General features: G+C 42.5%; 1 protein-coding gene across 1 annotated transcript in view; it reads left to right on the top strand.

Moving 5' to 3' along the window:
- Positions 1 to 586: 586 nt before the first annotated feature.
- LOC126176992 (UDP-glucosyltransferase 2-like) overlaps positions 587 to 15,797 on the top strand; it is a 93,824-nt gene continuing 78,613 nt past the window's right edge. Inside the window, exon 1 of the mRNA XM_049924203.1 lies at positions 587 to 649. The gene's annotated coding sequence lies outside the window, so the exon portion shown is untranslated. The remainder of the gene's footprint in view (positions 650 to 15,797) is intronic.

Genomic DNA, 15,797 nt, shown 5'->3' with positions numbered 1-15,797 from the left:
AAAGTTTCAGATTTCTGCTGGTTGCATACATTCTTCGCCGTACCCATTAAATCTATGTTTTATACTTTTCCACCACGTCTACACTTTTGAGTTTCCAGTGTACAAAAGTACTGTTATAGCAGTGAGTACTATATCTCACCATTTCCGAGCAATCAAAACTATTTTAGTTTGACTTTTAAAGTTTTCAATGAGCTGTCTTAGTCGTTGTGCTATTGATTTCTTGTCAACAGCAACACGATTAAGATTTCCGTCCAGTGCTCTTGTATTATGCCTAACTTTCTTGTGATATGCCTAAATCACATCTATCAAGAAGGAAGCCTTCCATCTTCGTCGTCTGTCGGACCAAATACTCCTCAGACCCTCATATCCTTGATTTTGTCGAGTTACTTACGTTTATCTTCCTTCAATCCTTCCTCGCCAGGGACTGAAGCGGTGTCAGTACACTGGGATATCAGCTTCCAGCTGTGACCGTGGTGCGTTACATATCTGCTGAGTCAGCGCTGTGGTCGGGCTAATGACGTCGCCCTTGAATCACTCGTTACGTCACAAGCAGGCGGCGCAGACGCGCGTACTGCGAGCGAGCCATTCGTTTGGCAGCCAAAGGCCAGCGGTATTCTGGGACTCGTCCGCTTGCAGCGCCGGCTGACTGGTAAGTCACGCAAACTTTCCCATACGATGTTGCTGCCGTCTTTATTATCTCTTACATTTTGTAAACGTGCAATTTACTACGTTAGTCATACCAGTCATTAAGACACAGTAAGTCACTGAGCACGCATTCTGAAATACACTACAGGCAGAGCCCGCTATTCGCGGATTTGTTATCCACGTTTTCGCTTATGTGTGATTTTAGTTTGCAGTTCAGTGCTGCCATCTGTTAACGGTACAAGGAAGCAGTAATACATTAGTGCATCTCAATGTACGTCTTCTATCGTCTTTGTCGATTCTGATTTTAAAAAGTCGTTTAGGAGGAAATAAAATTGGGCCTCTCGACGAAACGAAGCATGTTAGAAGGTCGTATCCACTAGAGAGAAAGAGAAGACTTCGCATCGCTATGAGGAACGTGAGAGTATTGTTGACATTCAGCGAGCTGTGGGACTTAGTGAATGCACTGTGAGAACAGTGCGTGAAAATGCGTAATAATTTCAAAAAATGCTCACTGTTCAACTGGCTTAAGCGTGACTATGGTGACAAAATATCACAGGGAGGCGGTGGAAAGAATGGACTAAAATGCAAAGCCAATGGACTGAGCACCACAGCCAACAGTACATGCTTCTCTCTGGAGCTGCTATTCAAGCTTAAGCCAAGAGCTAGCATGCAGATTTAACGAACGAAGAGGTCGATCAAGCTCATTTCTCGACCTATTCATGGTAGTTTGATAGATTCAAGCATCATATTGGGTTTCACAATATGAAAATGATAGAAGAAGCAGCTATGAGACACTATGTTGGAGCCGAGATATTTAAAGATAATATTCAAAAATTCGGATGGAAAAAGACTGTACCGCAAAGCAGGTTTCCACTTTGCCGGCTTGTTTTGGAAACAAATGCCTCGTCGCACGTTCATTTCTGTTGAAGAAAAAACAGCTCTGGATTTAAGGCTGCTAAGGACCCAGGCACCCTTCTTCTCGCAGGAAATTCTGCAGCAGATTTCAGAACGCAGTGCGGTTGCATTGTCCGCGAAATCCTGGGGCATTAAAGGGTTGTGACAAGAGCAAGCCGGGAGTTCATTAGATATGGAATAATGATTGTACTGATTATTTAGTTTCAGTGTTTAATTTTTAAGTGCATAAATTTTGCATGAAAATACATTTCATCAAAATTATAATACTTATTTTTGGTAAAAATACTAAGAAACACTGCTCGTTTGAACTTAGAAAGTCAGTAAAGGACAACTTAACCACCCATTTTGTATATAAAACTACTCTAGATTCACGCGAATTCGGTGTGCGAGGTGATTCCGCGGAACGTAACTATTGGATATAACGATTCTTACCTGTACGAGTGATCAGCTTCAGCCGACACACATCAGAGGATATCGATAAATGATAGATCGCAGTGGGCCGTATTTTTCTTTTGGATGATAATTTCATTTGCCCATTATTTTATTAGACAATTTATTTTGAATACCAAATGGTACATTTTGTCTAACAGGTATTTTGTATCCCTCCTGGAAGGCGGCTCGTGGGTCTGCTCCTGTAAACTGAAGGGTAGGCCGAATGTAAGAAGTGAGTAGGAGCAGGAAAAGGTGAAAATCTCTCGCTACTGCGTTTAAATCTAAATCACATTTACTATAGGAAGAATGAGGATTACATTAGGCTTTCGTAACTTTGGTCGAGATGAGCACGTAGGTGCGAAGCTGTACATCAACTTACAAAGGCTAAATCTGTAGTGGCTCGCCCACTATGAAATAGAAACAATGTTGCTTGGTCGTCTGCTCTGAATCAAATGGGCAGAATCTGGAGCGGCGCTCGTAGAGCTGCACAGCGCCGGCTAGAGGGCGCTGTCGTCGGTGTCGGTATCGTAGTGCCAACCTATGAACTTTTATCTACGCTGTGGCATCGTAGCTACCGATACCACAGGGTATACAGTAAATCGAGTGCAGAATTGGTCAGTGGAATACCTTCACAAATATTGTAAGCTACACCTGTTACGTGTGCTCCCTCAAATACGTTAACGAGTAGTTCTGTACCGTGACGGATTCATTGATGTGACGATTTTTTGTGCTGTATTTACTCTACACATGGTAGAGCCAGCCATGTATTACATCAGTGGCATATCTGATAACCTTTCAAGTGACAATAAATTACTTATCAGTATGTACTCTTTGCCAGTAGTAATCAGAGAAATAGCTTAGTTAGTTATGTAGTAGCATCGCCTAGGTATTTATTTTATCAGTGTCTTTCAGAAACGGAAACAAGAAATCAACTGTTTTTGTAGGAAACTATCGAAAGAAATCCCTTTGCATGTATTCGTTAAAACACATTTGAAATTATTACACAGTCATACACATAAATTTGCGTAATGTAAAAATACAAAGGTACAGTATCTAAATTAAGAAACAAACTTGATCCCAGAAAGTTTCTTTACACTGGGCGCAGTTACTTCGCATGTCTACGACGCGATTTTGTAAACGCCTATTCATAGCGCTATACTACCCGACCACGATATTACTGCACTCAGGCCCCACATGCGGTGACGTTATAGTAAACACTAATAGAGGTCATTGAGGAAACCGCATCGCACTGTGAACGATTTACAGACGAATGACGTCCTTCAGTGTGTTCTTGTGAACCATCTCGTTAAAAACTCAAGATAAACCGACCGAAGCGCCCTCGAGCCCAGCTGCAATAATATTATGGTCGATTAATAGATGGCTGTAGTTTTCGTCTAGAGCCGTTTGTGTTTAGCAGTTGAAGGCTGTCAAAAGCGCTGCCATGTGTAGGGGTTTTCCTTAGTTGATTTGACTGTAGGAGCGCCTTATTATTACGAGATAAATTTATCGAAACTACAAGTATGATGCGCCATTTTTCCATGCATCTCATTGCGTATGACGCCAGGTCTTCTGATCTAAGTGTCTAGTTACATTCAGATGCATATGTGGATACTGTCAGCGTAACATGTTTCGGATAGAGGTAGAAGAAAGGAAATAATAAATTTCAACGTCATTCTGAATCGCCAGTTTTCCTCATACCTCAGCGTTTATCTACATCTACATCTATATTTATACTCCGCAAGCCACCCAACGGTGTGTGGCGGAGGGCAATTTACCTGCCACTGTCATTACCTTCCTTTCCTGTTCCAGTCGCGTATCGTTCGCGGGAAGAACGACTGCCGGAAAGACTCCGTGCGCGCTGGAATCTCTCTAATTTTACATCGTGATCTCCTCGGGAGGTATAAGTAGGAGGAAGCAATATATTCGACACCTCATCCAGAAACGCACGCTCTCGAAACCTGGACAGCAAGCTACACCGCGATGCAGAGTGCCTCTACTGCAGAGTCTTCCACTTGAGTTTGCTAAACATCTGCGCAACGCTATCACGCTTACCAAATAACCCTGTGACGAAACGCGCCGCTCTTCTTTGGATCTTCTCTATCTCCTCCGTCAACCCGACCTGGTACGGATCCCACACTCATGAGCAATACTCAAGTATAGGTCGAACGAGTGTTTTGTAAACCACCTCCTTTGTTGATGGACTACATTTTCTAAGGACTCTCCCAATGAATCTCAACCTGGTACCCGCCTTACCAACATTAATTTTATATGATCATACCACTTCAAATCTTTCCGTACGCATACTGCATATTTTACAGAAGTAACTGCTAACAGCGTTTGTTCCGCTATCATATAATCATACAATAAAGGATCCTTCTTTCATTGTATTCGCAATACATTCTGTTTGCTAAAAACTCTTCAATCCAGCCAGACAGCTGGTCTGATATTCCGTAGGCTCCCACTTTGTCTATCAGGCGACAGTGCGGAACTGTATCGAACGCCTTCCGGAAGTCAAGGAAAATAGCATCTACCTGTGAGCCTGTATCTAAATTTTCTGGGTCTTATGAACAAATAAAGCGAGTTGGGTCTCACACGATCGCTGTTTCCGGAATGAAGTCCTATCCCGAAAAACTGCTATAGGTGCATAGTTCCTGCAGCGATTGTTCATCGACAGTGACGGCTATGTGGACTAAGCTTAGCTGAAATCTTTCCATTGTTTTAGGAGGTGCTGTGGAACATACGTAGACTCTCTCTCTCTCTCACACACACACACACACACATGAATTTTCATAATATGTATGAGTTTGTGGGCCACAATGAGTTATAGGGTGGTTAACATTTATACCAGAGAATCAAGAGCAGAAAACCTGTGCTGAAAACTTTGGAAAAAATCTCCACGAAATTAGTAATGTCAACTTTATCTAGCATACACATGCCCGCATGAGAACGACATTTCCCAACGACCTGGGTTCACAACAAACTTTAGACCATTCATGGAAATCAAAAGTAGGAGCCAATTTAGTGCCATAGTCAATTTCACAACTTTCATGATATGCTCCTTCCGACGCAGGCACACAGCCTACCCTACCTATCTCCTGCAGCTGTACTAGACGACTTACTGCTGGTACACTTGACACCATTACCCAGACAACTATCAGTGATTGTAGTAGTGTTAGAAACTGCAGAGATAATAGCTACATGATCATCTGCATAGGAGTCTCATCCAGATTCTGAATGTTCTGTATGCCCTTCTGCAACCTCTTCGCAGAAGTTCATCTACCGACCAACTGGAACTTTATCTGCCATGAATTATGGCACTTCCTTCAACCTACTCTTATACAGCAAAAATAAATATTCACGTACATTATAATAATCCCTGTAAGTATAAAGATCGACCAAAGGCAAGTGAATAAAAAAAACTTCTATTACTTTCAAGTGTTTGCTAAAATATGGCATCATGTGACATGTTTTTAGTAATCATCTCACATGTGCACTGTCAGCGAAAATAGCCTGTATTACCTCAGCGGAAAATATTTATGAGACAAAGTGTGAAACAATATTATTTGCAATGTTTCTTCTTCATTAGAAAGTGCCTTTAGCACCATATTATCGGTAAAATTCGATGTAACTAGGAACTGAATCCACTTTAAACTGTTTGCTTACGTACATTGTTACAAACGACTACTGTATTAATTTTATATTTTTATAATGTAGCAAATATTACTGTGAACTGAACTTATCCTCGTCTGTATCAGATGATATCAGAAGATAAATCCACACGTGACAAATGCTGCACTCATTCTCATAAATTAAGGATAATTGCAGAATGTGGTGCCACACAACGTGGCGCTGCATACAACTGGCGCTAGTAACATAGGCACATAGGGAACACACACGACACAGATCTGTAAGTCCACGGTATTGGTGATATGTTGAGAAAACCGCCCCGAAACACATGTACTACAAAACGCCATTGCCTCCTTCGAATGTACACCAACATCAATATGGGGTATGATCACCATGTACACGTACACAGGCCGCACAAGGGGTTGGCATACTCTGGATCAGGTGGTCGAGCAGCTGCTGGGTTATATCCACCCATTCTTGCACCAGTGCCGGTCGGAGCTCCTGAAATGTCCTATGGATTTGAAGACGTGCAGCGATACGTCGACCGTGAGCATCCCAGACATGCTCGATGGGGTTTAGCTCTGGAGAATAGACAGTCCCCTCCATTCGCCTGATATCTTCTGTTTCAAGGTACTTCTCCACGATGGCAGCTCGGTGGAGCCGTGAGTCATCATCCATCAGGAGGAAAGTGGGACCCACTGCATCCCTGAAAAGGCGGACATACAGGTTCAAAATGACGTCCCGATACACCTGACCTTTCACAGTTCCTCCATGAAAGACATGCAGGGGTGTACGTGCGCCAATCACAATCCCATCCCCCACCATCAAACCACAACCGCCATACAGGTCCCTATCAAGTACATTAACGGGTTGGTATCTGGTTCCTGGTTCACGCCAGATGAGAGCCCGGCGGGAATCACTGTTCAGACTGTAACTTGAGTCGTCCGTGAACATAACCTGGGACCACTGTTCCAATGACCGTGTACTGTGTTCTTGACACAAAGTTTTACTCGCTCTCCTCTGACCAGGAGTCAGTGGAATGCACCTTGCGGGGCTTCGGGCGAATAAACCGTCTGTAGACCGTGTGTCTGGAGACAACCGTTCCTGAGGCTGCGATAAGGTCGTGAGCAAGGCTTCCAGCAGAACTCCATGGCCGTCTGCGGGCACTGATGGTGAGATATCGGTCTTCTTGTGGTGTTGTACACTTCGGACGCCCCGTACTGTAGCGCCTGGACACGTTCCCTGTCCGCTGTAATCGTTGCTATAATCTTGAGATTACACTTTGTGGCACACTGAGGGCCCGTGCTATGACCTGCTGTGTTTCACCAGCCTCCAGTCGCCGTAGTACTCTACCCCTCATAACGTCATCAATATGTGTTCTTTGAGCCGTTTTCAATACTCACTCACCATTAGTACCTCTGAAAACCTCTGCACACTTACTCGCTGCACCGTACTCTGACATGCACCACACACCTCTGCGTATGTGGACTGCTGCCATCGCCACCGTGCTACGACCGCAGATCAAATGCACCGCATGGTCACACCCCGAGGTGATTTAAACCTTCAAACCACCCACCAGAGCGTTGCTTCACCATGTATCAGAATTATCCTTAATTTATGAGCATGAGTGTAGAACATAAAACCCGCAATGAAGACCAGTACATCAAACGCCATTGTTAATTATGCATGCCATTAAAAACTTATTCGCTGATGTTACAAGACAGGCATTGTGCATCATGGAGAACTTTACTCTTGAAATTTCTAAATAGGACTTCCCGGGGAGGGCCGGACAACATACCACTTCTTCCCAAGTACATCTCCGGCACTAAACACGACGAAAAAATTTGGGAAATTAAAGCTATGCCATTTGCTAGTGGTACAGTGTAGGGTGGATCAGTTAGTTTTAGCAGTAGTACCCTACGTGATGCACCATTATATGACTTGTGGAGCATGATGTAGATGCAGAAGTATCGCAAGCCTCCCGACTTAGGAACGTAAAAATGGTATTGAAAATTATCACAGAAATTATGAATACCAATACAATGTATTGTTTGTAGTAAGTAAACTAATAAACAGAATTTTAAGACCAGTGGCATATAAACTTACCAGTGTAAATTAAAGGGCTAACTATATGCAGAGAATATTGTAGCTAATAGAAGATCTTATTACCAAACCACAATGACAGCCAACGAGTACATCTCTATTTTTGAGAAAAACGGGATGAGAACAACACAAATAGCTGAAACTGTTTTGAAATCATAATGCAATCGTAACTTCTGTTCATACTATAATGTAATTCTGTTGAAGTCTCCATACTTTTCATCAATTCAAGATCAATTTCGATCACTAGATCTACTCGTATTTCGAAACTGAATGCTTCAAATGAAAACTGCTTTGTAAACTATAACTTAAGATTCAACGCAATAATGTTGGTTCTGATGTAACTTATCAGACACCTTCGGCTCCTATATAAAATATCTTGAAATCAACGGTCTGTTTTCATATAGATCTGTTTTCTTGTATTTACCTGATCAGTTATCTTCGCATGCTTCCATTGTCCGTTCTATTGGAAGTCAGAACCTTGATGAACTAACCCTGTAAGTACGTTATGAGAGCACACTCCAACTTACCTTCGAGACATTATTTATGAAAGCCTTTTGAGGCGATAGAGCTGTAGTAATCAAAGTATGCCACAATAACTCGATTGCGATAGTTAGTTTTGCGTAAAAGGCGGTTCTTTGATTACTGTTAATTAATTGAAAGATCGATAAAGACACTTCGAAAGCTCTCATAATACTATGCCCAGAGAAATCCCTGCTACAGTTTAGCAGTCCTCAGATCTAGCGGACTCGTTTGAAACACATTACAAATACATTTGATTTGATTTTAATTTTGTCATTTTTCTAGAAATTTATTCTACTCTCTATGACTTTCCATCCCTTTGCAACCTGGTTTATATTTTAACCATTATTTGCATGAAACACAACCGGCAGTTGGCGAGGGTCATAAAATACTATTTTGATTCACTAAATCATGTAAAAAATTGGTGTTAGCCGTAATTGGAATGTGTATATAAGAATTTGACTGATGACACACTAAGATGGGGCTTGCTTGACGCCATGAGAATGACGTCACAGCTTACTATAATAAAAGATACAGCCTCAGCTATAGGCAGCATTTGTGTCGTCGGTTCTGGAGCGTCTCGAGTTCAAATGGCTCTGAGCACTACGGGACTTAACATCTGAGGTCATCAGTCCGCTAGAACTTAGAACTACTTAAGCCTAGCTAACCTAAGGACATCACACACATCCATACTCGAGGCAGGATACCAACCTGCGACTGTAGCAGTCGCGCGGTTCCGGACTGAAGCGCCTAGAACCGCTCAGCCACTGCGGTCGGTGCGTGTCGAGTAAGATGGGCTAGATCCTTCTACTGTATGGAATAATGTGTGGGTAACTGTGACTATCAGGGAAACATCAACAACTTTACCTCGTATATGCAGCAGAAAAAAACACATGTGCAAGGTACAACCTCAGCAATTGATCACGCTTGAAAATATTCTGTTTGCGCGTAGTTCTTCCCCCTCCCCCCCCCCCCCCCCCCCCGCCGATTGCAGCCGCTTAATGCCCGTACACGAAGTATCATGCACTGGAATGTCTTAAGAGGTTCGTGTTCATTGTCTCAACGGAACAACAAGCGATAATGCTGTGTTCATTGCGTCGAAATGTGCAGTTTCCAACCTGTGGCAGGTGCATTTTGAACCGTTTTATGTAGCGATTCACAAATGCACTGAAATTTATCTCTGTGTAGCGTTGTTTCCTTTGCTTTAAAAATCTGTCACTGTTGAAGCACACCCGCTAGCCCGAACATTATGACTATCTACCTTACAGCCAGTACGTCGACTTTTGGCACGGATAACAGCGGCCACGCGTCGTGGCATGGAAGCAGTGATGCCGTGATAGGTCGCTGGAGGGAACTGACACATCTGCCCACACAAATCAGCTAATTCCCGTAAATTCCGGGCAGGGGGGCGATGAGCTCTGACACCACGTTCAATTACATCCTAGATGTGTTCGATCGGGTTCAGATTTGGTTATCTTGTTGAAAAATCCCATTGCCTGCGGTAAACATGATCGTCATGATCTTCAGCCACTGTAAGATACTCCTTGGCCGTCATGGCGTGTCGAACGAGTTCCATTGGACCTGTGGTCGCCCACGTGAATGTTTCCCAGAGCATAATGTAGCCGTCGCCAGCTTGTCTCCGACTCGTAGTACGGGTGTCTAGGAGCTGTTCCCCTGGAAGGTGACGGATTCACGCCCTTCCATCGATATGATGAAGCAGGTATCGGGAGTCATCAGACGGTGCAGTGCTCTGCCACTGCGCCAACGTCAAACGCGATAGTCACATGCCCATTTCAATTGTAGTTATCAAAAATTCAAATGTGTGTGATATCTTATGGGACTTTACCGCTAAGGTCATCAGTCCTTGAGCTTACACACTACTTAACCTAAATTAACCTAAGGACAAACCCACACACCCATGAACGAGGGAGGACTCGAATCTCCGCCGGGACCAGCCGCACAGTCCATGACTACAGCGCCCGAGACCGCTCGGCTAATCCCGCCCGGCAATCGTAGTTACCGATGTCATGGTGTTAACATTGGCACATTGCTTGGGTCTGCGGCTGTGGAGGCCTCGTTAGGACTTTTCGGCGCACTGCGTGTTCAGCTACACCTGTACTCTGCCCATCATTAAAGTGTGATCTAAGTTCTGCCACAGTTGGCCGCCTGTCCTGTTTTACCAGTCTGCCCAGCCTAAGACGTCCGACAATTATAATGAGGGGTCTCCGCCCAACGTCATGACTCCTGGACGTGGTTTCACCTTGTGTTGAAGACACTACTACAGCACTCCTCGACAACCCCAAAAGTCGAACGTTTTCCGAAATGATCGTCCCGAGTCTCCGGGTCGTTACCATCTGCCCTCGGTCAAACTCAGATAGATGGCGCGACTTCCCCAGTCAACACACTGACAGCACTCTCACTGATACTCCATGCACCGTGCGAGAGTATGAATCGCAGTCGTTGTTTGCACTCGTTGCTACTATCGCGTGGACTGCTTTATATCGATAGCGGATCGGTGGTCGTAATGTCCTGGCTCATCAAAGTATAATATTCCACCCGAACAGATCATATACGCTGACAAAATCACAGGAGATCTAGCCCAGTCTGGTAACACACAGGACAAAATATTGGTTAGGACCTCATACAGAGGCTCTATTGGCAAATGGGTGGTATGGAAAAGGAACACACGAAGGAAGAAAGTCTCCGATAAACATAGACAGCAGATAAACCAACGCGTGATAATTTTGTTTTATGTTCTTGACATGGTCAGTCTGCGGACGATCTGCAGCGTATGGTAACAGAAGAAAATTTCAAATGAAGAGTTTGCTTAAAATAATTGTATTGAAAGACAGAGCTGTGCTGTCATCATGGGATCTTATCTTAGCATAAGATTAGGGTTATGGCACAAACATTCTCCTGGGATTTCTGAAGCTGATATCTTGCTAGTGGCATACTTCGTCATTAAAATATGAGGCCAAGTTGGTCATGTATCCTTGTAAAGATAGCGCAAGTTGACTTTGTTGTTGCACTATACCATAAAAAACAAGATGCACTCAGCGATTATGTACTTTATTTTTGAAGTAAAAAACAGATTAAATCGAAAACTGAAACCGTGGATCTGAAACCCTGGACGTTCAACAACCACAAGGTAAGTGCATCTATAGAAACTGTTGTTTTGAAAATCTGCTGGTAGGAGCTTGCTTTTCGTAAACAATGGAACATACTTACATCTCAATATGTTTTACTCAATCTCTTCATTCCATGCATTACACAGGGTGTCCTAGGAGGAACGGTCAATATTCAGGGATATGACCGAAACGATCATTGGAAGCAACATGTCAAGTAAACAGGGACTCTAAGATTAATTAAGAGTCATGAGCACTCCTTCATCTTCGATACTCTGAAACAAACCTCTTCTAGTGCAGCTCTTTGTTTCCATGTTTTGAGAGGTAGTGATATACAAAACAAGAAGAAAATGTGTGGACTTGTTCATCGCTGCTACTGTGAAACACATCTATTTTATTAAGCAATTATTCATAGCTCTTAAGGCATTCATTTTAGAGTCCATGCTTTCTAGACTTTTTTTTCTTTTTTTGGTTCATACTTCCTCCTCCCAAAATATGGAAATCAAAGATCTTGCAGTAGAAGAGATTTACCACATAGTATCAAGGCTGAAAAAGTGCTCATAGCTCTTGATATATGCACATTTGAGCCCATGGTTACAAGACTTCGAATGATCTGCCTCGTCACATACCTGAATACTGAACATTCCTCCTAGGACACCCTGTGTACGGTCGGCTATACAACACGATAAGTATGTTGTTATCTTCCTTTGCTTCCAGTTGGCAGCAAATACAAAAACATCTTGAAACTGTCTAGAGTAAATTTCGAAAATTTCCACGTTGTTGTCCCCCGGGCACCTTTGTTTTATTTAATAAGAAGTACGTCATTGTCCATTGTAATGGGAGGGTGTTGAGGGACTATAGTGTAATTAATCAGCCAGGTATTACAATGATCCTGTTCAGTCCCAGCTGCCTGTCGTACTGGTGATCTTATATGGGTGCACTACTTTTGTGTAACTATAGACATGTATGTGAGTATGGCCGTTCTTCTAGAAGCGTATGGCTATAGAAGGTGCATCGTTAATCCGTACCTGACAGTTTATAAGGAGTGATATATTTTACTTCCAAAAGTTAGGGAATGGGTACGAGCATAAAATTCTTCTGTAATGATGATCATTGACGCGAAAGGTGTCGCAAAACTGCGACTGAGAGGTATTTCAAGAAGAAAAATAAAGCGATAACAACCCTCGGTCTCAAAAATGAAGCCTTTCGACCTAGGTTTCGGCAACTACTAAGAGTGCCTTCATCAGAAGTAAAACACTCCAAACCCCGCGGGGTAGCCCTTAGCGTAAGTTAGTTTAAGTTAGATTAAGTAGTGTGCCTCTGGACCGATGACCTCAGCAGTTTGGCCCCATAGGAACGTACTACAAATTTCCAAATTTTCTAAAACCTTCAAACTGGCATGTTACGTATAAAATGAACATCAAGCGATAAAGCTTCAGTCACAAAATTTTAAAATAGAAAACATAGAAGGCATGCCAGCATGGGTTGCTTACACATGTCTAGCTGCGATAGCATCAGACTGAGACGCCTGCGTTAGCAGTTGTGGGCAGGTGAACATTACACCAAAAGAGCCATCTAGTAGCCGCAAATACAAACAGGCACTAAAAAGAAATTTGTAATCTGACCTAATCTGCCGTGAGACACTTACATTAGTACAATATTAAAATCAGACTATAATAATCCTTAGACCAAAGACTAGCGGATGTACAAGATCGTGCCCCAAATACAAAGTGTGGCTGTGATCATTTCACAGCTAACGCCTGTTTGTATGATCTGACTTCTTCCCTAGGAAAGTATGCTGATTCAGGAGTGGTTGGAAGCAAAAAACTGTATTGAACCAGTTTCAACTGACAAAATCAGGAGGTTCTTCGCAAAATCGGCGAAGACACGAAATACGGAAATCATTAACAAGAAGATGAGAAGGGTCGATATAACACTTGTTAAGGCTTCAGGAAATTACTCCCACACTATTAGAGGTAGTTTTAGATGAGGTAAACTGCACAGGAAGACAGATCGGAATACGTCCAACAAATAATTGAAGACTTAGGTTGCAAGTACTACTCCCAGAAGTAGCACTGTGGGGTAATTCGAAGAGGACGCAATAAACCAGTCATACGGCTGATAACTAAAAAAAGGGTGATAATAAATCTGTAGCTCTGCGTGCTGCTGCTCCCTGCTCCACATAAGTCCATAAATTAAGTGGCACACCATGCTATCTAAATAGCTAACGGCCCGAAGCTCAACCGTAGTCATTTATCTATGAATATATGGAGCCAGTACAGCAGTGCCGTAGTCGCCACAACGTTAGAGTGGTAGAAATTAACCAAGCATTAATTCTTTCAAGATGACGGAATGTGAAAGATGACTTTTCTTCTTGTTGTCAGTATTTTCGACATGTTCGTGTCTTCGCCGATTCTGTAAAGAGCCTCCTTACTCCTTATTTTGTCAGTAAACCTAATTTTAATTTTCATCATCCTTTTCTTGCACCACATCTCAAATTTTTAGAATTTCTTCTTTTCCGTCTTTCCCACAGTCCATGATTCACTACAACACACAAGCAACAAGCTTAAAGATTCACTGATCCTCAATTCGTTCAAGAGGTCAGGAGGTAAGAGATGATAAAAGCATACAAGAAACTACTTTTAAAGCCAGTAATTAAAATATCAACAAAACGCATATCTCTATGTTCCTCGATGATCGATTGAAGCTGTGTGTAGTAACTGATGCTCTATGCCTATTGGAAAAAAGAGTGTGTTAAATTTTCACGAGCAAACAATATGATGAACTTGAAAAGTTCTTCGTAAACTTGCCGCATCAAATTCAAATATAATCCCAAGATACTGATGCAACAATGAAAGCTAAAGATTTTATCCGAATTTGATGTGGTAAATTAAGCGAGAACTTTGTATCCAAGGACTGCGTCGAGAAAGACTTCGTAGCAATATGAGAAAGAATGGGTGCCTTATCTGTTGGAATAATGAGACACATTTCGACCATTTCATGAATAACCGATTTTTGAGGGACATCATATTCGCTGTTGAATATACGTATTATTTACTTCACATTTCTCTTTCGGCCTTTTGGCCATCTTGAAGCGGTACTGCAAAAGATTTTGCTTCGGCAGATTTATCAGTACCACATGAAAATGCCGCAAAGATCGAAACTGCAGTCGTGAAATAAATAATTTATTCACTCATCCCTAATAGCCCAAAAAAAGTTCTACATGACTGAGAACCCCGACCATAAGAAGTTAACCAGATTCTTTCTCATTACTTCGCAACATGACGGATGTGAAGTCCCTCACTTCTTCACATCAGAAATGAGTTAACAATGACAGTAGTTGCGGGCAGTTAGTGACACAGCACAAAACTGTGCTGACGTGAGCCTGTCTCATCTGCCAGACCTGTTCTCGATACAATATTATGGATTACGCAAGGAATTCCGTTCTATAGCAGAGCTTAGAAAATGCAAGAACCTAAATTGAGCAATTATTATGGATGAAACAGAAGGGAAAACTGTGTGACAAGGCGCTAGTGTAACAGAAGAACGCTTACTTGAGGGAAATGGAATGGTCGATCCTCATCTGTTGACGTATCGGACATTGACTGTCACTCGAGGAAACACGGCCTAGTACATTGAAAACATCTCATAATTTTGTTTGATTGCTTACCGTCATCTGTTCATTCACGCGTTCTTGAGGCCTTGCCTTCGTAGGCCTCTATCTGTCATCTGTTTCATGGCCTTTATTCGGTACCTTCATGAAGTCGACATGATAATTTTCGGTTTTGGCCACGTAACAGAAGCAGGACGTGGGTTCCATCCCTGCATTCACCTAGTCGGACGTGGAAATTCGCCTTAAATCCACATTCATGTTGACCGACGCACCGTGTTCCGTTGTTAATCATCCAAGCAGATTCGACTCGTGGCGGACGTACCACCCCGAATCCCGGAAACGTCGTGCTTGGGACGTTCCTTAATTACATGGGGTTTCTCCTTTTTAATTTTGACCCCTCTACACTTGATTAGATTTTGCGAGATGTACAGGGAAACTCCTTCCTCCCGCTCAAGTGAGGTTCACCCTTCGATTTTCAAATAATCATTCTTATTTTATACGTTCATGATTTTATTTCATACCATTGAAAAGAGCTAAAACACATCTTCCAAGTGCTACACTGCTTTTCTGTGACTACGTTTAAGGTGCTCTATGACGAGTTTAATATAATTAAATATCTTGTTCACCGCCAAATTGCTGTCCACATATCGCGGTTTTTGCAAATAATTTTCACAAGTAAACAAATACAAAATAGACAGTGGCAACACCTTCCCTAATTTTTCATTCACCTCAAGGATATTCATGTACTTCCTCTATTGTAATGACTGAACACATGACATAGATGTGTCATCATTGTAGACAAGACAGTCATTACACGT

Source organism: Schistocerca cancellata, chromosome 3, assembly GCF_023864275.1.
Source record: "Schistocerca cancellata isolate TAMUIC-IGC-003103 chromosome 3, iqSchCanc2.1, whole genome shotgun sequence".
Taxonomy (NCBI): domain Eukaryota; kingdom Metazoa; phylum Arthropoda; class Insecta; order Orthoptera; family Acrididae; genus Schistocerca; species Schistocerca cancellata.
Note: the sequence above shows the minus strand (reverse complement) of the source record. Positions and strands in the feature narration are given on the sequence as shown.